The sequence below is a fragment of the Cyprinodon variegatus genome, unplaced genomic scaffold (assembly GCF_000732505.1).
Source record: "Cyprinodon variegatus isolate N-32 unplaced genomic scaffold, C_variegatus-1.0 Scaffold1851, whole genome shotgun sequence".
Lineage (NCBI taxonomy): Eukaryota > Metazoa > Chordata > Actinopteri > Cyprinodontiformes > Cyprinodontidae > Cyprinodon > Cyprinodon variegatus.
In genome coordinates this window covers 42,690-54,614 of record NW_015152304.1, presented here as the reverse complement: position 1 = coordinate 54,614, position 11,925 = coordinate 42,690, and the positions used below count along the sequence as shown (strand labels likewise).

The following is an 11,925-nucleotide window of genomic DNA, read 5'->3' as shown; positions in this document are numbered from 1 at the left end:
AGTGACAGCAGAATTTCACTGGATTCACTAAGGCCTAACAGCCATTAATTGTAAAAGCGAACGTCTTTATTCCATTAATGGAAGTTATATTGTTCAATATTAAATTCATTCTCTATAAAATGCTTATCTAATAGATTCAGTCACAATTTAATATAAATTGGAGTTTTATTGACCTTAAAGTGTTTTTTATTATTTGTGAGATAGATAGACATACATGGGTGCATAACTGTGAAGATAAAGAAAATGTTTAGCTTTTAGAGAGCATTACTGGACTGATGAATACAGGCCGAGAAACACCGCACACTCTACACAGGTCAGGAAAAAGCAATGTTGCAGTGAAAACATAACAAATAAAGTTCAACTCACAGGTCATTCAAGGAAAGCATTAATCAGAGGAGCAAACAAGCTAACCTATTGATATTCTGGAGGAGCTGCAGAAATCCACAGCTCAGCTGGAAAATTCTGGCCATGACTAATACTGGTTTATAGTTTTTTGGAAGTGTCTCGACAAACAAGCATATTTGCAAAATTCATTTTAAAGCCAAACCCTTTTCCTTGGGGACCATTGTACTACATGTTTCAGATGTGTTCCTGCTTCAGCCCTTCAGATTGAAATGATTGTGTTAACTCCTTAGAATGTCATTAAGTTGAACCTTTCTCCAATTGTGCTGACCTGGGAAATGCCATTCATGCTTTCATCACCTGATTCTGTTATTATTATGTTGTCTATATCTCTAAACCTAAATCACCTTCAGCTTGTTTAAAACACAACTAGAAAACTCCCAGTGTCGTACATTATTGCAATTTTTATGCTTAACATTGGCTCCCAGTTCATTAAAAAAAAGTTCAATCTATCTCTAGCCTCATGCATCCTTATCCATATGAAATTCTAAGTGTTTGTGTGAGTGGAATGTCACTGAGATCTTCCAGTCAGCTTACACATCATAAACACGCAGCTAAAATGCTAAAATGACTCTTGACATCAGCACATTGCAACCAGCTTCCTTTGGACCATGATGCTATCGCCCAAACTGGGTCTTTTTAAAACCCAGTTAAAGAACTCTTTAGAAACGGCTTAATTTTTCAAATTTTTTTTATTTTGGCCTCTGTGTTTGGATCTTTAAAGTGAGGGGTTATGGTTAGCAAGTGAACAAATAAAAGAATGAACGAAGAATATATGTGTGTGTTTTAATGACTGAGTCCCACCGCATCCTAGATAATTTTAATAATGAATTCTAAAGGCCACGTATTTCCTCCCCTTGAGAGTTATGTACTTCTTTTATTTGATCCATAACATAAAATTCCTACAATACACAGAAGTTTGTGGTTTAATGTGAAAAATTTTTTGAAAAAAACATTTGATTTATATAAAACCTTTAGCAAGGCAGAATTTAAAAGAAGAAGTAGAGAAAAATTAGTCTAAGGGAGAATTAGACCTCGAACAAACACACCCTGGTGCTGCAGGCCGTGTGTCAGCGTGTTTGATGGAATGGGAGAGACAGCCCATGGAGATTCCTCCCGACTCCCTGAAAACTGCAGCTGAGGGTCACAGCCGGGGGTAAGGCTGCGTTCGGCACCCTTCAAAGCCCTACAGACATAAGCAATCCATGTGCTTATTCCAAAAAAATTTATTTTGAACCTACGAACTGAGCATTTGAGCAACAGATGCATCCCACTGTCCACACAGACACACCACATAGCCTGCGTAACCTTAGGGAAACACTTGCGTGACATGGCTGCAGTCTAATAGGATCAAGCATGAGTGAGTAATAGGTGATCCAGCAATGTCCGCCCACTGGACACAGACATCTTGAGATGCGCATTATTTTACGAGATGCAAAGTGAATAGGTGAAAACATGATGATGATGAATGGTGTGGGGGCGGAGGCCATTTGAAAGCAAAATAGAGGAGACAGCTCAGCATTGTCACATGCTATTTTTGCTTCCTCGTTTGATTAGGCGACAGCTTGGTGGACAAACCAGTTTTGATTTTTCCAAAGGCTCCCATCTCCGGCTGGAGACACACAGAAGCCACACCATGCCGCTCTGCGTTCAAATAATGAATGGGAGTTGATTACTAATAGATTCTGGTGCTGGTCTGACAATTTGATTGGATGTTATGACTTATTATCTCTTTAAAGCATAACTCACAAATGCAGTTGTTAGCCAAGAGAGTGTTGACTCTAGCAATTAAAAAGCCACCTCATGTGCAGTGACAAAATCAATGATTCAACACGCTGTGGTGGGTTTAATAGCTTTAGAGGACACAAAGAGCTCATGGGGGTTAAGGTTAAGGAAAAGATCTATATCGAAAACATAACTCGGACTGGGCAGAGAGCCTCGGATCCCGCTGCAGCTATGGGGACTGGAAATGCCGGGTGATGAAGGTGGGAAATGGAACAACGCATAGTGTGAGCAGCGTCACTGCAGGCTGCTGTCTACTTGCTGTTGGTGCATGCTGTTGTGAAGCTGTGCCTTATATGACTTTACATTATAAACACTGCAAAGGGTGTCAGCTTCATTCAACGGTGTCCTGCATTAAGTGTCAGAGCGCTCTGGTGAGAGGAGTAATGATGCTATGGGTGCGTATAAAACTATGGCATGTATGCACAATGCAAAGCAAGAGTTCAAATGACACAGTTCAAAATTCATTACAACCCGTCCTGCTGTGTTTTCATTATTACAATCATTGGAGCTGACATTATCATTTTGCATTTTCATTAAAACAGTTTCCCCTATTTCAGTAATATGAAAACATTTTTATTCTCCATCAGGGGATCTGCAACGCTCTCTTAAAAAATAACAAACCGGTTTCTCTGAAAAGTGATTCATTTTTCCAGTTTGTTTAAGAACTTATTTATTTGCTTTTTGCTGTTAAATGATTATGCAGTTTATGTCAAACAGATACATTTTTGTTACTCAGGAGTTTGCCAATAAAATGCCTGCAACTTTTGAAGATTTTCTGTCATATTTTTTTTAAGGCTAACAACAGTGACATACATCAGTTCTGCTGTTGAGAAAGTAGCTCCTTAGCATGTTACTGCCACCACCATGCCTCACAGTACAATGTCCACTATACCACTCCAAACATTTCTTTTCATTGCTGCCAAAAGTTAAATTTGGTCTTACTTTACTTTATTCAGTAGCTGTACGATTACTTACTGTCATTAGTGGATTTAGATCCAGGCTGAGGGAGTTGGCTTTGGATCAGGGACTTCTGTCTTGGTCACCAACTTTCCCCTCCATATTGGTGTAAAACACCCTTTTTTATGGGCTGGACACCATATTTTTTCGCAAGTGCCAGTTCAAAGAAAGCTGGAGGCTTGGGCTGCTGTACATCCTAACAGGTTTTTCTTAATCAGATGTGCTCCTCCAGAGCTTGGCAGCATACAGAAAGGTTGTACTTCTATAAAGCTAAGTACAATGTTGATATAGAGTCTCAAAATGTGTAGAGATCTCCAAAAGTCTTTTCCATTTTAATTAAATCTTTAATTTCTTCCTTTAGCCACTTAAGCTTCCCCTTAGTCTGTTTATTGCTCTGGTTATTGACTGTTGTCATATGATTGCTTTTTATGTTTGGGGTGAGCTATACATGCAGTACACTGACTTAATTATTTAGATCCACTACTGTGGTATGATTTGAATGAACTTACTAAATCTTAAGCCCAAAATAAAATTGTTTCTAAACTCAATAGCTGTTGAATGCTGCAAACATCTTAAAAACAAAGTTTGAAAGCATTAATCCTTTGTCAAAACCTGCAAATACTCGTCACCCATTAGGTCTATGTATATATTTTCAGACTGAAAATACATTAACATTTTTAAAGAGAGGTAACATTGTTGTGTGCATTTTAGTCACTAATATCTGTGGATTCTGGCTGTAAAGTCTGTTGTGGCTGTTATAAAACATAATTATAGGTGTTAATTTTGTCACTTGCAACTGACCACTGAAGGATTATTCTATTCTATTCTATTCTATTCTATTCTATTCTATTCTATTCTATTCTATTCTATTCTATTCTATTCTATTCTATTAATACATTATCTAATCTTCAGAGCCATCAGACTCCAGTTTTTTCACATTTTAGAGTTGCAAAGAAACTCTTAAATGTCAATAGTACCTAATGTCAGAACAAATATGCTGGTAGTATCAAAACATGACTTTAAATCTAAGTGAAGCAGGGGTATAAATACCTCTGGGTTTTACTGTTAAGATTTGTGAAGCTGTAAGAGTGCTCTCATTGATTCACTCTGTGTGCGTAGATCGGCTATGAGGCGAGTCGTGTGGTGGTTTGATGGTGTTTGTCACCCCGAGCATGGAGCCACGTCAAACTTTGTTAGCCCAGTTCATCCTGGCCGAGGTTGTAACGCATCTCCCTGATTTCCTCCTATCAACGATACGCTAGATGTGTGGAGATGCCTCAGATGTGGGTTGTCTCTTTATGAGCAGTCATGCCCTTGTTTCAAACGCCTTATCAGATGAACTGACAGAAAGAAGAAAGGATGAGGAGAGAGGGGGGGCAAATATTCATCTTATAGAAAAATACCTTGGAGGGAGCGAGAAAAGAGGAGTAAAGGAGTGGGTGTTGGGAAGGAGAAAAGAGGGAGAGGGAAGCGTGTGTGTGTGAGAGTGAGAGAGCTGATTAGATTGGAGAGAGCCAAGGAGGTATGGCTGTACTATTGAGCAGAGAGGGAGCGTGACTGAGTGAACGCAGAATCACAGCAAAGTCCTCAAGACGGCGGATGGACTGGACCTAAATCAACAAACTGACAAAGAAAATCTGGATGGATACCATGTATAAAGGATGAAGTATTTGCCTTAATGAGCGAGTATCTCTGCATTAGTGTTGCAAGGAAACCACCGGGAGAAAAAGGAAAGGAAAAAAAAATCAAAAACGGACAACTCGTTTCTCTCTCTTGGAAGGAGAGCTGTGAGCCGGAACAGAGTCAACGGTGGGACTCAGAGGGATTTTAAATATACTCTCAGTAAGTACGGACACAGGCAGGGAAGGAGCGTGTTTGAATGAATGTTTCAGGCTGCTTCTGATGGCTTTTTTTTCCATCAAGAAACCAGATAAAATGAAAAAAAAAAGGGGAAGCACACCAATGATTTTTCTGTTGTGACATGCAGTGTCAAATAGTATTTTTCCCCCTTTGATTTGAACAAGCAGCCCAGACTTGACTGTGCGTTTGTGCCTCTTCCTCAGTGCCGGGGTGTGTGTGAGTCAGTGTGTGTAAGCTGATAATAGCAGCTCCATTGGTATTCAGCGGAGGGAGCTCCAGGATCTCGCTGCGCCTTTTCCCCAGGATGGGATCACAGAGCAGGGATTGTGCTTGCCTGAGGAGAGCCCGCTGAAATGGGTGAGTGTCTCTCCCCTTCCCCCTCATCCTCCCCACCTCCATCACTCCATCCTCATCGTTCTTAAATGTGCCACATCTCACCAGTTAACTCATCTACCTCTCATTATAGTTTTTATTTACAACCTTTATTTTTTTTTTGTACTTCTTAGGGGCTCCCTCTGTTTTTCCTGTGTCTCACCCACTCACCCTGCCAGTGCTCCACCTGTTTCCCCTCCATCTCCTCCCATCCCTACACCCCTCCATCATTCCCAAAACAGAACTGTCCAGTCTGATGGATTTGGTTAAAATTGCTCTGGCTCACTTCATTTTTGCCCTTGCCCCCCTCCATACCACTCCACCACCACTACCTGCATTCCCTCTTTACCGCTCTCCCTCCTCGGTGGTGTCTCCCCTCCCCCCTCCCCCCCTCTTCCTCTCTCTTCCAGCTCTTCTCCACATTCTGTTTGAATTCAGGCTCAGCAGAGATGTTAGAGTCTATCCTGACACAGCCAATCAGCAGTGATTGCTGTGTGTGTGTATGAGAGGATTGCTGTTTCTGTGCATGTGTCAATCACCCTTTTTTTGGTCCTTATTTTTGGTGTTTGCCTGGATCTCTGTCAGCCTCAGGGTTTTGGCCCAAACAAACAAAAGGTTATGAGGTAGATCAGTGTAATTAATTGCCTGCAGGATGACAGATGTGACACATGGCCCACCCCTTCTCATTTCTTTGAACTTCACACTGATATACCTTCTGCACACCAATTCACACCCATCTAAATCTCTTCACACCTGCAATGACATGGCATGCAAATGTTCCCAGCGGAGGGACACACAACAGCGGACACTGAGCTCTGACCTAACTAAGTGTGTAGGAGCAGTCAGACTGCCGTCCTAAACGCTCCTCGGAGAATACGGTGTCAGAGGAGAGCCATATCTATCCACAGAGTCGTATTGATTGCAGCTGATAAACTGAAAAGCCTGTGATGCTTTATTGCAAATGAACCTTTGCCTTATTGTGCTCTGTCAGGAGATGCCAGTTTAATGAGTTCGTAAAAGAGCTAATATAACAACTGCATGGATAAGCATTTTTTAATGTTTCTTTTTTGAATTAAAAAGGGAAACCTATTAGAAAACTGTGAGCAGAGGGAGTTTTTCTCTGATTTTAATTTTTCATATTCAACAGGTGCTAACTGTTGCATAGTAACAGGGAGACAAGACAACCTGTTCAGTAAGATATGACACCTTGGTGCTATTTTTAAATCATGCTAATTGTCTTTTCTGTTTAACCAAAGATGGTGTGATTTAAAAAAGTAAAAAAAAAATGAAGGTAAGGAAAGGAAACAGCAGGAATCTAAGTCTCTTTATATTAAAACCAGAATTAGATTTGCACCTGTGCGCAACCTGTCTTTTTAGAATAATCACTACCTTGAGGAGGAAGATTAATGGATAGTGGCATTTTTTCATGAAAAATAAGGTGACAGTTGCCCAGGGTGGTTGGAGAAGGGGAGTCTGTGAGAAAGCTTGAGTGGTGGGCTGATGCACATTCCCCAGTTATAAAAAAAAGGATTTAAAAAGTGAGCGTTTTGTCACTCAGTGGTGCCCTGCATGATTGATTGTTTGATTTGAAGGGAAGAGGACTTCACAAAGTAGGCATTTAGAGAAGAAACAGAAAGGAATATGTCAAATAAGGAGGACTTAAAAGTGTTTATCACATTTTAAGACAAGAACAATGGGAAACTAAGTAAGTAATGATATCAGGAGTCATCAAATGCAGCCCATGATGAAGCAATGCTTTTGTTTTAAATGTGTAAAGCAGCCTGCAATCTAAAAGAGGTTGACTATGGAAATATTTCCCTTAATAAAATGTTAGTTTGTAAAAATCTGCCTTCTGATGTTAACGACATTGAAATAATTTTACTACCATCCATCCATCCATCCGTCTGTCCATCCATCCATCCATTTATCTCCAGCAGCCAATGAGTGAAAGGCAGGGTAAACCCTGGACAGGTTGCCAGTCTATCACAGGGCATCTTTGCATTAATGCATAGATATTTTAAATGATCATATTATAAAAGTGTTGTCTTTAGCATCCATACAGCATAACCTGACCAACATAATTTGTTTTACTTTTGCTTAAAATCACCAGCAAATTTTTTCTTGATTCAAACAGAAGTTCACTTATAGAACTAATAATCAGGACTTCTGTGCGCTGAAATTCTACAAACTTTTCTGTAATTTAAAGTCCTTTCAATAAGGTTAGTAAGCTTCTAGTCATATTATAAATCTTTTACTTTTTTGTGCTTTTCTCCCTTTCACTAAAAGCATCAAAACTCAAAACTCCCACCATGCATCATCAATCAGCATATGCTCTGATGCACTTACTTTGATGTGAATAGAAATCTGATATAGGTGAGAGACATGCAATTTAAAGCACACATTGGTATAACCTTGTAATTTTTTTTTACTTTCAGCTCGATTCGAAGCTGCTATCCCCTATCAAAGAACCCTCAACACATTTCTTTTTCTTTTTTATATCTTAAAATTCTTAGAAAAAAAGTTGAACAACCTTTGAACAAGCATGTCGATTGGTTCTCCTGGTAAGATGACAGAGAAAGTGTGTCAGGGTAACTGGAGCCGTGCTTGGATGGAGAACTAAGACTTAGCCCCCCTTACTTGTTTCTGTGCTTATATTTAAATTTCCCCCACTACAATAAAAAAAGAAAAGGAAAAAACAAACAAACAAAATATTTAAACCACTTTTGTAAACCACAATTGCCTGTTAGGACTGCAAGTTCTACCTTAACAGTTAGCTCAACTAATTGACTAACTTACATCAGCTTGTTTTGGTTTTGAGATGCTACATATGGCACATAATAAATATGTTTATATCATATATTTGCTTAAGTGTACATATACTTTTACAATAACTATAAACAAATGTTATACTTATAACTTTTTTAACTGCAATAGTCAATAATTGACATTATTTTAGCAGCATTCTGCTCTCTTGTTTTAAATCCAAGGCAGCTGGAACCTGTTATACATATTTGTTTTTTTATTTTTATGCAAATGTGGTGATACCTTGAAACCATGGCATTTCTACTCAAGGTTATAACACTTCCAGAATCTCCAAGTGTATGCATTTATTCGGCTCACTGGTGACATTATACTGTTTGCGAAGAATGCGGGGTCCTGCAGTCTTTTGTTCTCTGCTGACACTCAGGATGGAATTTTTCCTGTTGTTTATAGCAAGATTTAAATTTGAAATAAAGCAAAACACCTTAACTAAATCTGCGCCTGACTCCTGCTAAGATCCAGTCTTGCCCTGCTTCACCTGATGCATTTTAGGGGATAGATTTGAGGGAAAAGAAGAAAGCAAAAAGAATTGCATGGAAGTTGCAAAGGTGTAGTTATTAAATTGCACACAATAGAAGAGATGTCATGTGGAGACTGTGTGAAGATGAGCTTGTTAGAAGAGCGATGGGATCAAATCTTAGCGTGAGTGCTGAGGACTAAGGAGCAAACAAGCAACAGAGTCGGAGAAGGAGTGACAAGGACAGAATAGACAGCAGGACGACAGCTTGGGAGGAGTGTGACAGGCAGGAGAATGACATACGGGATAAGGCAAAGTGACACAAATGCCGCCAACCTAACCTTTCATGCACTCTTGCTCCTCTTCTTTTGTACTTTTTACCTCTTCTTCTCTTTTCTAGACCCAAACCCTTGGAGCAATGGACACCAAATGGGCAGCATGGAGACCAACGTGTTCCCTTCAGCAGAAAGCTTTCCACACCTAAGCGCCTCCACCAACTCCAGCCATCCACTCAAGCCAGGGCTAAGCCTGCAGAGTTGAAGTAGGGGTTTGCCTGGAGCTGTCTGCAGAAAACAGAGATAAGAAGGCCTCAGAGGAGTCAACGTGTTACAAACCAGTCAATGCGTTGAGCAATTAAGCTGCTTGAACTTCATCCGCAATGAAATATGATGCAGTGATGCTTGAGCAGTGGTTCAGAGCTTTTGGACGTGTGTGGATTTATCAGCTGGATATTTTGTTGAGGTTACGACACTTTGGGGCGCATTTCCGAGCTGGATCACTTTCCCCACATTCGTTTGTGGGCAAAAGCGAGTAATTGAAAATTAAACCCCTGGAGGCTAGTTTTATTTTATTTATTTTTTTTCCGAAGGAGCAGCTTGTATGTTTTTCCTCAGATTTCCTGTTCTTTCTCTTACATTGCAGAAAAATACATTATGAAGCAGCACCATTCTTCTTCATCCTCCCTCAGTGACGGAGAGGGAAGAGGGACACACTGTCCAGAATAGATAACGAGTAAGAAGACAGCCGCTGAGAAAGAGGAGGGTGGGGTGGGGTGGGGGGGCAGAAAACAGAGGGACAGGTGGAGAAAATAACAGATAAAAGGGTACAGCCAAAAGGAGAGAGTCAGAGAAAATAGCAGAATTAACTTGGATTGTCCACAATCCTCTTTTTTTTTTTTTAGACCTTCTGTAATTTGTCTGGGTTGTTTTGGGGAGTAGTTAACGCCATGGGTGGGAAGATTTCAGCCAGAGGTGAGGGGTGGCTTGAGCAGAAGTTGAGGTTTATGTCTGGTCTGAAGCTGCTGGCTCTGCATGCTGGTGTTTGAACCAAACTATGGCCCAGTAAACAGACACCTGTAAGGATTGACAGAGAAGCTCTGTGACAGAAAGGAAGACAGCTACACAGCCTAAGTGTCAGGCAAAAAGGCAGCAGACACCCGGAGCTGGCAGAGCCGGCGTTCTGCATTTCATTGTCATTCCGCTCTGTTTTCAGAGGAGTTAAGAAGAGAAGAGAAGCATTCCTGTGTTTGTGGCTCCTTCAGCATCCATCCAAGTCAGTGGCCCCCCCTTCTCACTGCCTAATATACAGCAAAGGAGGGTTGGTACTAAAAAGGAAATCCAGGTTGGAAAGAGAGAGGGTGGGAGGCAGAGAGAGCGGGAGAGAGCAGGTGTCAGAAATCCTCCCCTTCATCTGCTTGTCATTTACTTCTTTATGCTCGTTCGTTTTTTGGCAAGGCGATTGATTTTCTGATGCTGCCGTTACTTCTATAAGCCCTCTGCAGTCCCTGGGTGAAAGCAAGACTGAGTAGAGCAGAACAAGACCACAACAACAAACAAAAAGGGAAAAGGAAAAGATGGAGCCCTTCTCATTGACTGACTTTTCACCCCCTCCTTTTCCTATTTGTCGAGATGGCCTCTTGTTATTTTTTCTCTAAGTAAAGGAAAAGAAGAAAAACACCCACCCAATCAATCCCTCATTCTGTTTTGTACACAAGGACTGAACCTCCCTTTTCATCGGCTGTTTCTCTACATGGATTATTTTTTCCTCTGAGTTCTAAACACTGGATTGCTCCAGATTTCCTCCATACGGCCTCCCCTCTAATGACAAGGGCCAATTCCTGTAATTCCCCCTGCAGGCATCCATCCGCTTCACCCCTCGGCCGAGGTGCAGGAACTCTGTGGACCCGGATCCCAGTGCCCTTGTTGACTCACCACCACAGCTATAATATGGCACAGTCCCTCTGATCCTGCCTGATTTATTCTGTAAGTAAACCCCTTTCTATCTATCCTTGTAAGTTTTCACATGATCACTACAGGTCATTAGCATTCATTGAGCTCTTGTATTGTAAGGAGTGGTCTGTCTTACTGCAGTGTTTGGTTTTTTTGATTCCTTCACAGCGGATTTGCTTTCCTGTGCTTCCTCTGCTTCGGGCAGAGAGCTCATATGTGTGTGTATGCGTGTTGGGGGTGTGTGTGTGTCTGCCAAACACTGAGGTTGATCTCAGATCCAAGCTTCTAAGAGAGTCAGTGTCAGAATAAGAGGCATGAGGTACTTTCCTTCAGATGTGTGACCCCCCCAGGGTTCATTTGGACTAATTAATGAGATTTTTGCAAATTTCTTAGGTTCTGTTTTAATGTACTTGCACTTCTGAGGCTACATTAGAAAGTGTTCGCATCAGCTACTATGAATGACTTCCTGACTGCTTCTTTGTTGTCTTGCAAAGGTATTCACATCCTTTGAATCTGTCTAGACTCTGTCATGTTGCAGCCACAAACTTCAGTGGGTCTTTTATCGCGGTTGGATGAAATGAGCTAACATAAAGAGCATAATTATAAAGTAGATGGAAGAAAGTACATCTTTTTAACCTTCGTTACAAATTAATATCTGAAAAATCTTCTGTAAGTATATATTTAGCTTTCTTCATTCTAATACATCAAAATAAAACCCAGTGCATCCAGTAACTAGTAAAGAGAGATGTTACTGCATGATTATTTCCTTAAATATACCCAGGTGTTGTGCTGAGAACTTAACTGGATATATCTTAAATGAGTTTTGAGTTGTATGCGTCCCTTCTAAAAAACTTGCCCATGTGAAACCTGAAAGAGCAGGATCTGTTTTTGAATGAGTTCTGTGACACAGAGCGCCACTTTACGGCAGTCTGAGCTTCCTTCAAACACGAGAGGTAACCAGGTTGAAGTTGTTGTTAGGCAACAATTCAAACATGACATTTACCTCATCTGACATATTCTTGGTTCTCCGATGTAGGATTTAAT

The 11,925-nt window shown here is 40.7% G+C and overlaps 1 long non-coding RNA gene across 1 annotated transcript; it reads left to right on the top strand.

Annotated features, from left to right (window-relative positions):
* The first annotated feature begins 4,623 nt into the window (after window positions 1-4,623).
* On the top strand, window positions 4,624-9,689 carry LOC107104699. Its single transcript, XR_001482280.1, has 3 exons — window positions 4,624-4,986; window positions 5,208-5,361; window positions 9,054-9,689. It is a non-coding gene; the product is annotated as an uncharacterized LOC107104699 (long non-coding RNA).
* The last annotated feature ends 2,236 nt before the right edge of the window (window positions 9,690-11,925 follow it).